Below are 10,851 nucleotides of genomic sequence, written 5' to 3' on the forward strand. Positions count from 1 at the left end.
CTGGCACTGCACCAGGACAGTTCACTATGTCCATGGTAAATGGACACCAGGACACCAGAAGAAATACTATTAGAACTATGGTTTGCTAAAAAGTTGTTCATCTTAATGAAAGGAATGATAGTAGTAAAAGTTAATTTTCACAAGATAAAATCAGTTACCTTTGGATTTACCTTTCAGGGCAAGCCTGGCCAAACCCCACATACCACTTTCTATCTGTACACACAAACACAAAAGTCTGAGCCAGTAAGGAATAAGGGTGGTATCACACAGTGCTCAACAGAAGCCTATGGTATAATTTACCTACAGTAAATTCCCTTTTCCTAGAAGAGATGAGTAAAACTATCCCAGTATTTGCCAAGATACCATTGTGTGAAAAGCTGAAAACCCAAAATATTGGGTTCATGTTTGGCCACAAGAAATCTGATGCCTATTGTGGACCCAGTTTCTGATTATAGTTCCAGTGACCCCTAACTGCCAACCCAGCTCTCAGCCCCATGTCACTCTTCAAACCTTTTGTGTTAACAACCTAGCAACCATTTTGCTGACTAGATCCTGGTATTTGAGGGGAGGAGGGTTATAAGATGAGGGAGGGGTTGGTTCCCAAGGGGGTCCCAAGTTGAAGGTAGGGAGTCCCAGGACAAGGGAAAGATTTATCTGGAGTGAATCTGACCTGTTTGGGTGGGTTCAATTCACTTCCTGGAACTTGTAAGAATCCTTTGAGTTTGTGGAAACATGACTTTTAGACACATTAGCATTCCCATTGTTTATTATCTGTACTGAAATTTGCATTGTAGAAATGGCAGTATACTTATGTTAGTAATGATTTGGTTGAAAGCATTAACACCCTTAAAACTGACAGATATCTTTAACACAATGTAAAGCACCTTAATTTTGAGCTTGCATTTATTGTATAAGGTATAGTATTGTGTCAGAGTTGGATTAATAGCTTATTAGAACTTTATTGATTAATGTTAAGACTATGAACAGTAGCACAATGAGAAATGTTTTATTCTTTTGAATGTCTCAAATCACTTTCTATTGTCATCACTTAAGCCCTTTTATCCTAAAACCTTCATAACTTGAATTCATACACCTTACATTACTGTCTTAGACCTTCATATGCCTTACACGTTCCTATCTTCACATAGATAAACCCTAAAATACCTGTTCCTGAAATCTATTTTGTGTCAGTTTAAGCCTTGGCTGCTGCTTTAAGCTGGCAAAACTACCAGTCATCAAAAGCATCAGAGTTCTTGAGAAGGCTAAGATTTTACATGAATTAATGATTAGAGAATGACAGAGACTTACTCGCTGACCACGTGGACAACCACTCCCAGAGTCCTCTATAGTTGCAGAGGGCAGAGGATTTAAGAACATCTGCCTTCTGCTGATAGTGTGGGACCTGTGGATTAGTAGTTTTAGGAAGACTTGCCTACCATTGGCCTTAGCAACCTGAAGAAAGTTAATTCCACTGTCCTCTTGTCCACAGTCCGAAGAGTCCTTTGCAACACTTGAGGTGAAAGGCAAGATTGCTCAGTGGCTAGTGATGCCACTGTTGTGGAAGCTTCTTCAGGGTCCACTAGTCTCCTTGGAGGAAATGTGTGGTGCTAGCAGTTGGTCTGTCTGTCATGAAAAGATTTCAATAAAACATTTTAAATGCCATATTCCCTAGATCTCTGAACATTTGAGGGATATCTGTCTGTTTAGTATATCTCAGTAGACAAAATTTCTCTTTAGTTACTTGCCTTAAGAACATAGATGGGTAGGTAAGTCGTTATCCCTGTAATTAATTAATCTACATTTAGTATGGCTACAATCTGTCTAGAGAACTGGATTCAAGCTCAGAGGCTGTGGAGGGATATTTACCCCAGCCTGACTGTAACTGCTTTTAACTTAGTAGGTTAAATTTACACCTGTAAAAGACAAACAAGTAGAGAAAAATCCCCTTTTGTAATAGAAGCTTAACCTTTGTAAACAGCTTACAGGAAGGAATGGGTAGTGTAAATATTTTGTTAATTTGAAACAGATCTTTATAACCTTAAATTTTTTATCATCATTTAAAAATGCATGCCAATTTAAAATATTTGAGACTTAGCACAGTTGAATTTAAATTACATATAGAGAGTTAGCTTACATTTTTTTTTAACAATAGCTACATGTACATATACAGATAGATATATTAAACAGGACTGGTAAGAAGGAAGAACTGGAGTGTGATCTCTGATTCTCCTTTTGCAGCAAACAGACAGGACATTTAAAGAGACAGAGTAGACTTAAAACTGCCAGTAAGAGCCTGGTGTTGGTGGCTCATACCTTTAATTTCAGCACTCAGGAGACAGAGATAGGCAGATCTCTGTGAGTTCGAGGCCAGCTTGGTCTACAGAGCTAGTTCCAGGAGTGCTGGGTTCAAAGGCATGCAACACCAACGCCCAGCAATGGAAACAATTCTTAAGGACCTTTATCACTGCCCTTTGCAGAATCATATTTGTAGACTCTTCCTTTGTAACTGTGTCTTAGAGAAGAGAGTAAGTGTGCTTGCTGAGCAGAAATTAATGAAACATCTCAAGACTTTATGATGGAAATGAACTAGCTTTGCATTACAGCTTTACTAGATAACAGAACTCTGTTTAGCCATATTTTGCTTGGTTTATCTCTGAAACATCTGGATAATACTTTTCTGTGAATTAACTAGACAGTAGAGAATAAGTGTGTTTAGATACATTACTACAATCATCTTTAGTAGAACTTGGCATTTTTCTTCCATTAACTGAATCCTTTACTGTGCATTTAAAGGGTTACCAATATTCATCTTCTGTGCTCCTCTGAGATTTTGGACGCTCTCAATTAGTCGGCTTTACGAAATCCTATCTTTGGAATTCTTCTTCTGTTTCCTCAGCAGCCAGTCTGGTGCTGAAGATGTGCACAACTGGTACTGATCTGAGGATCGTTTCTGTGGGTTTACCACCTTCTGTTCTTTACCCGCCTCTTTCTGAAGCTGTGATGCTAACAATCAGTCCTCTTCTTCTTGCTTATGTCTCTCAAAAACCATGTGTTCCAAACCTATCAGTTTTAGTGTAAAGCTCACTTCTGTTTCTTCTTGATCTGAGAATTTGAGGACCACTTCCTTCTTTTTGCAGAAGAGGACTGCTTCAAACACAGAATCCTGGTTTTCTCTTTCAGAAGTCTCTTTTCCAACTACTAGATGATTGATACACTGTACTTTCTGGAGCCCTGTTACTGCCAGCTAACTGGGTCACACCTGACACAGAGCCCTCTTCATTTTCTATGTTACCAGAAGGCTTATCTGTAGCGTCATCATCACCGTTGGCTGGTAGTCATTCAAGTGTTCCTTCAAGGCACTGTTCTGCACCCCTGGCCCATAACCATGGCACAGGTGATTCTGCCAAAGACTGTGAAGCTTGTGCTTGAGTTAATAGGCAAATCTGCGGAGAAAGTGTTGGCATCTCTTTTTCAATGTCTGTGTCTTGCCACCCGCCACACGTGGCTCTCCTTAGATATGCAGCCTTTATCCTCTCCATGCACAGGTTGATGTGGCCATGCTGACCCAGACTTCAGTTTAGGTGACAAATATATTTAATAACTCCAGAGGTTTTTTGTTTGCTTGTATTTTTCTGTTGTGACTTCTTTGTGACGACATCCGATTTTCTGGAACTGCAAGGAGAAACCAAGTTGTTTTTCTCGTAGTTGTGGATACTGACTCAGAGCTTCCTCGCCAGTTCTCTGTCGCCTTTCAGCTGCTCTTCCATCTCAAGTCTCCTCTATTCCGTCCGTTGTTTTTCCTCTTCTTCCTCTTCCGCCAACAATTTCTGTATGTATTCATCGCTGGCTTTGTTTTCTTCTTCCTTCCTAGCTTGTCGTTCAGCCTCCACCTTGCTTATCTCCTCCTCATATTCTCGTCTCAACTCCCCAAGTTCACTCAACAGATGATCTGGCTGGTAGTCATCAATGATTTCCCTTGATTCCTGCCCACAGACTCTAAGCTGGCCCTCCTTTGCATAGTGTTTTTGAATAATCTCCCACAGGTCTGTACTGACAATAGAATTTCTTTGGGTGCGGTTCCGAGTCCACAAAGAGATCCTGAGGCGACAGAAGGGACAGCAGAGGTTGGCCTTTTCCATAGTTGATGGGAAGCAGAGGGTACAGAGTATGGTTACAAGGAAGGGTCACCAGCTCCCCCAGGATTTCCAAACAGATCCGGCACTGACATCTGGCTAAGGAAGGGATGGCCTCTTTTGATGCAACTATCTTCCTATGCTAAGGAGGCCTACTCAAGGTCAGCACCTGAAAGAAACCAGGGTCGCCTTTAGGCTAACCACAATATGGAGAAAGAGCACGAGCGGTCTGCTTTTTACTCTGAGATCTGGTGTTTACTCTGACATACAAGCCGCTACCCAGGCCCCAGGCAAAGTGGCGCTGTGATGTCAGGCGAACATTATGCCCTGCATCCAGCAAGGGAAGGAATGAAGAATGTTCCTTGGGAGCACAGCGGGCACTTCCCGCTCCCCGCGCCCCTCCCCCGCCCCCCACCCCCCGCCCCTCCACTCCCCCTACCCCCCTCCCCCGCCCCCCACCCCCGCCCCTCCACTCCCCCTACCCCCCCCACCCCCATCCCCGCCACAGGCAGTGGCTCCCTTCTCTCCTGCTGAGGCCGCCTTGAGTCCCAGGCTTTTAATTTTCTAAAGCTTCACTGGCTCCAGGCGTTTGGCTCAGTGGTAGAATGTTTACTTTGCACACACAAGGCCTGAGTTCCACCCGAGCTCTGAAAATACTTAAAAATCATTAATTAAAAATTTTACTGACTTGATAAATCATATCAATATACACTTGGAAAAGTAAACATGGGAGCGTGACTATAAGATTTCTGAAATGAATCTTAGAAGACTCATTCTACTGGTGGGCAAGCAAGATGCTCACTGGATAAAAGCCCTTGCTACGCAATCTGATGACCTTAGTTACTATGACAAGTTGTTTGGTGACCTTCCCACGTACCCTCATGCATGTACACACATGTGCACGCATACATAAATCTGCAAAGGAAGTAAAAATAAAACTAGTTCTGTCATAAATTAAAAATACTACAGTTAAAATTATTAAAGCAATTTAGTACAAGAAAATAATTACATCAGTGAAATAAATAGGTTCCACAAGAAAACCAAATACATAAGGCAACTTCATTCATGGTGAAGATAGCAACTGATATCAGTGAGGGAAAGAGGGCTTATTCCACCAAGAGCACTTAGACAACGATTTGGTAGTAAGAAGAAGGGATCTTTAGCTCACCCCTTGCACCAAAGTATGATTCTAGGTGTAAGGATTCAGGCATTACACTGGCCTGCCCCTGTCTCCTGGCAGAATGCACTCAGGCAGTACTCTGGTCAGCCCAGGGTTCTATGAGTACTAGTCTGCAGGCAGGCGTAAAGGACCCCTTTAAAAGTCAGACCCTGCCCATTTATGCTGTCTTTTGCTCCCTCCCTCCCTTACCCCTCCTCTCTCTCTCTCTCTCTCTCTCTCTCTCTCTCTCTCTCTCTCTCTCTCTCTCTCTCTCTCTCTCTCTCTCTCCCCACTCTCCCCCTCCCTCTCTCTCTTTCTGTTGGCCACCAGCTACCCCCACCGCCCCCTCTCTCTTCCCCTCTCCCCTCTTCTTTTCCGGTGCCTCTATGTCTCTTCCCTTCTCCCTCACTCCCCTTTCTAAATAAACTCCTCATTCAAGCTCTATCTGCCTGGCTTGTTATTCCCTCACCCTCAACTGCTATGGAACCTGCTATGCTCTCCCACGTGGTCCCTTACCTTGGGACCCCACTCTTTGGACCCTCACTCGGGACCACTCACCCCCAACCCCTTCTCACCTTTTATCCTTATAACTGTAACTAAAGAACAGCAAAAGAACAACACTGGGTGGTCAGAATTGGAGATAGGGAAATCCCCAAAATACAGTAATTCTTGAATAGGAAGATACTTCTTTCTGCTGTAGGAATGGGAAAGGCCCGTTTATAGCAAAACCCCAAACTCAGATTTCATAAAAGAAAATATTGGTGAATTTTACTTTACAAAAGTTAAAAGCTCTATGAGACAAAAATACCATGAAGCAAATTGAAAAGCTGGGAGCACACATTGGCTACATATATGACAAAGGGTTTCAATTTATAAAGCAAAAATGGTCTGAGAAATGCAAAACACCTGGGGCTTGAGAGAAGGTTAAAAACACAGGCTGCTCTTCCAGAGGATCTGGGTTCACTTCCAGCGCCCACATGGTAGCTCACAGTCGATTATCTGTAACTCCACTTCCAGGGGATCTGATGCTCTCTCCTCACCTCTGTGGGTACCAGTCATTCAACTGGTACACAGAAGGACATGGCAGACAAAACACCCATACATATAAAGCAAAGTATTAAAAAGAAAATGTCAAAACCCAATAGTAAATGACCAAAACAATAAGCAAATCTTTTCAAGAAAAATAAACACACATCACCACAGACTTGGTATTTAAACCTTTTCATAATTTAAAAAAAAATATAAATTGCTTGGCAATGGTGGTACATGACTTTAATCCCACCACTTATGAGGCAGAGGCAGGCAGATCTCTGTGAGTTCAAGGCTAGCCTGGTCTACAGAGTGAGTTCCAGGACACCCAGGACTGTTTCACAGATAAACCCTGTCTCAACAAACCCCTAAAATAAAAGAAAACAAACATAAATAGAACTATAAAATATGTTTTTATTACAGTTGCCCTGTAGTTTAACCCTGAGATGGAGATACAACAGTGTTTTGGTTGTTCAGTTTAGTTTTACCCTTCTGTGTTTCCATATCATTTAAGTTTTTTTTTCAATTTCTGTGAAGAATTGCCTTGGACTTTCAATGGGGACTGCATTAAGTCTATAGATTGGTTTTGGCTGGATGGCCATTTTCACAATATTAATCCTAGAGCACGGGAGAACTTTACATCTTAAATCTTGTTCAATTTCCTTCTAAGTATCTTAAAGTTTTCATTGTGTAAATCTTTCACTTCTTTGGATAGATTTATTTCTAGATACTTTATTTTTTTGAGGATATTGTGAGTACATTTGTTTACCTGATTTTTTTTACTGTATGCTTGTCATCTGTCTATATGAAGCATACAGATTTTTGTATTCTGTTTTCTGCTACTTCGATTGATATAGTTATCAGCTATAGATATCTGGTGGCATGAGAGAAGCCTATTATCTACTAATAAAAATACTTTGACTCCTTTTTTATTTTTAATTCCTTTTATCTCTAACTTTTCTTCTTTTTAACTTATTTTTATTTAATGTGCATTGGTGTTTTGCCATGGTTTCAGGTCCCTTCAAACTGGAGTTTTATACAGTTGTGAGCTGCTATATTGATGGTGGAATTGAGCCTAGGTCCTCTGGAAGAACAGTGCTCTTAACCATTGAGCCATATCTCCAGCCCTCATCTCTTACTTTTCTTATTGCCTTAATAAGACTTGCAGTACTTTCTTGGTGTGGTGGTATATACCTTTAAACCTGGCAGTTCTGAGTTCAAGGATAGCCTGGTCTATAGATTGATTTTCAGAACAGCCAGGGCTACACAGAGAAATCCTGTCTTGAGAAACTAAAACAGAAAAAGAAATAGAAAGACTTCCAATATTTATGGCCTAGATAGTAGTTGACACAGATACCCACAACTGGACAGTTCTTAGAGAATGGGAGACTTCAGAACACTCAGTCCTAAATGTGATGTCTTTATCAAACCCCTCACCTCAAAGCTCAGGGATCTATGTGGAAGAGAAGGAAAGATTGTAAGAGCCAAAGATGACTACAAGGAAGCAGTGTCTTCCAAACAGAAGACTGCTGCACATATGAACTCACAGAGACAGTGACACTATGCACAAGATTTGCACAAGTTCAAATCAGACAAAAAACTATGCATGGAAGTAGACACAAGTCCCACTCATTTAATGGAGTGACAGCCTGATAGATGGCCAACACAAAATGTACTCCATATTTTTGTGCACTTTTTATTTTGTTTTAATACATTTTTGTTTTATTGGTTTGTTTTGATTTCTGCATTTGTAGATCTCTTTTGAGATAAGGATGAGAAATAACATGAAGTTGAGTGGGTAAGGACGTGGGAAGGATCTTGGAGGTGATTGTGGAGGATAAAGAATATAATCAAATTACATTTTACAAAATATTTTTAAAATACTTTCAGTACTATATTGAACAGGAAGGGAGAAAGTAGACACTCTTGCCTTGTTTTTATTTTAGTGGAAATGATTTGCATTTTTCTACATTTAGCAAAATGTTGGTTGCAGAGTTGTTATATATTGCCTTTATTAAGTTGGGATATGTTCCTTGTATTCCTAGATTCTCTAGGACTTTTGTCATGAAGCGATGTTAATTCTGTCAGAAGCTTTTTTCTGCATCCAATCAAATGATCATGTGGTATTTGTCTTTCATTCTACTTATGTGATGAATTATAGTTATTAATTTATATATGCTGATCCATCTTGTATCTCTGGAATAAAGTTGTAGTGACCATGGTAAATAATTGTTTAATGTGTCCTTGAATTTGGTTTTCAAGTATTTTACTCAGAAATTTTGTGTTTGTGTTCCTCAGAGATACAGTCTGTTAATTTTGTTGTTGTTGTTGGATATTTGTCAGAGTTTTGTGCCAGCATGATGGCTTCATCAAAAGAATTTGAAAATGTTACCTCCTTTCTATTTTGTGAAGTAATTTGAGGGGTAGTGGTCTATGTTCTTTGAGGGTCTGATAGAATTCTGAGCTGGATCCTTCTGGTTCATTTCATTCTTTTCTTCTTTCTCCCTTCTTTCCTCCCTCCCTCCCTCCTCTTTTTTCCTTCCTTCCTTCCTTCCTTTTTCACAGCTGACTCCTGAACCCAGGGCTTTGCACTTGCTAGGCAAGTTCTCTACTACTGAGCTAAATTCCAAACACTTTTTTAGTTGGGAAATTTTCAATTATGTGTTCTGTATCATTAGGTGTCATGAGTCTATTTAAAATGTTTATTTCGTCTTGATTTAGCTTTGGTAGGCCATGCATATCTGGAACTTCATCGATTTCTTTTAGATTTCCTAGTTTCTCTTTTGTCACAATGGTCCACTACACTGGTGATATTATAATGACTAGACAAAATGATCAGGAGGTAGCAAGCACTTTAGATTTGTTAGCAATCCATATGCACATCAGAGGATGGTAAATAAATCCAACCAAAATTCAAGGGCCTTCTACTTCAGTGACATCTTTAGGAGTCCAGTGGTATGGGGCATGCAGAGACATTCCTTCTAAGCTGAAGAATAAGTTATTGTACCTGGATCCTCCCACCACCAAGAAAGAAACGCAGCATTCTCTAGGCCTATAGATTCTGGAGGCAGCACATTCCTTCCTCACTTGGGTGTGTTACTCTGGCCCATATATCAAGTGACTCATAAAGCTGCTAGGTTTGCGTGGGATCTGGAACAAAAGATGGCTCTTCAACAGGTCCAGGCTGCTCTACCACTTGGACCATATGATCTAGGAGACCTGATGGTGTTTTAGGTGTTGGTGGCAAGTAGTGATGCTATGTGGAGCCTTTGGCAGCCCCCATAGATGAATCACAGAGATCTTTGGGATTTTGGAGCAATGGTCTACCATCATCTGCAGACAACTAATCTGCCTTTGAGAGACTGCTCTTAAAAGAAACTAAACATTTGACAATGGGCCACCAAGTTACCATTCGACCTGAGCTGCCTGCCCATCATAAGCTTGATCCACCAAATCATCCGTAACAATCTATTATCAAATGGAAATGATATATGTGTGATCAACCTGAGCAGGCCCTGCAGGAACAAGCAAGTTGCATGAAAAATTTCCCAAATGCATCTGGTTTCTACTCCTGGTTTCTACTCCTAAACATGGACCTATAGCCTGATGGGATGTGCTCTATGATCAACTGACTGAGTAGGAAAAGACTAGGCCTTGATTATATTGATAGTTCTGCACATTATGTAATCACCACCCAGAAGTGGATAGCTGGAGCTTTAAAATCCCTTTCTGGGACAACCCTGAAAGACATGGGTGAAGGTACATCTTTATTGTGGGAATAACTTTGGATGGTATGTATGGTTGTACATTTTGTTTGGAAGAAGAGATTGCTAGATGTATGATTATTTACTGAGTTACAGTGGTAGCCCATGGATTGACTGGATGGCCAGGGGCTTGGAAAGAACACAATTGTTAAATTGGTGAGAAAGGTACCTAGGAAAGAAGTATGTGGACATATCTCTCCAAATGGGCAAAGGATGTTTCCCATGTAAATGTTAACTAAAAGGTGACTTCAGCTGAGAAGAGGTTCAATAATCAAGAAGATAGGATGGCCCACTCTGTGGACAGTCAGCCTCATTCCCAACCCTTCCTGCCATTGCCCAATGGGCTTATGAACAAAGTGGCCATGGTGGCAGAGATGGAAGTTATGCATGGGCTCCACAACATCACTCACTAAGGCTGACCTGGCTACATTTCCTGCTAAATATCTGATCTGCCAGCAGCAGAGACCAACACTGAGCCCCCAATGTGTCACTATTCCTAGGGGTGACCAGTCAGCAGCCTGGTGGAAGGTTGACTACACTGGACCACTTCCTTCATGTAAAGATAAATGGGTTGTGCTGGGTGGTGGTGGCACACACCTTTAATCCTAGCACTCGGGAGGCAGAGGCAGACTGATCTCTGTAAGTTCAAGACCAGCCTGGTCTATAAGAGCTAGTTCCAGGACAGCCTCTAAAACCACAGAGAAACCCTGTCTCAAAAAAACAAAACAAAACAAACAAACAAAAAGATAAATGGGTTGTCCTTCCT

General features: G+C 41.1%; 1 pseudogene; it reads right to left on the reverse strand.

Annotated features, from left to right (window-relative positions):
- Positions 1 to 2,647: 2,647 nt before the first annotated feature.
- Positions 2,648 to 5,016, reverse strand: LOC127217703 (E3 ubiquitin-protein ligase RNF168-like; annotated as a pseudogene).
- Positions 5,017 to 10,851: the final 5,835 nt, after the last annotated feature.

Source organism: Phodopus roborovskii, unplaced genomic scaffold (genome assembly GCF_943737965.1).
Source record: "Phodopus roborovskii unplaced genomic scaffold, PHOROB, whole genome shotgun sequence".
Taxonomy (NCBI): domain Eukaryota; kingdom Metazoa; phylum Chordata; class Mammalia; order Rodentia; family Cricetidae; genus Phodopus; species Phodopus roborovskii.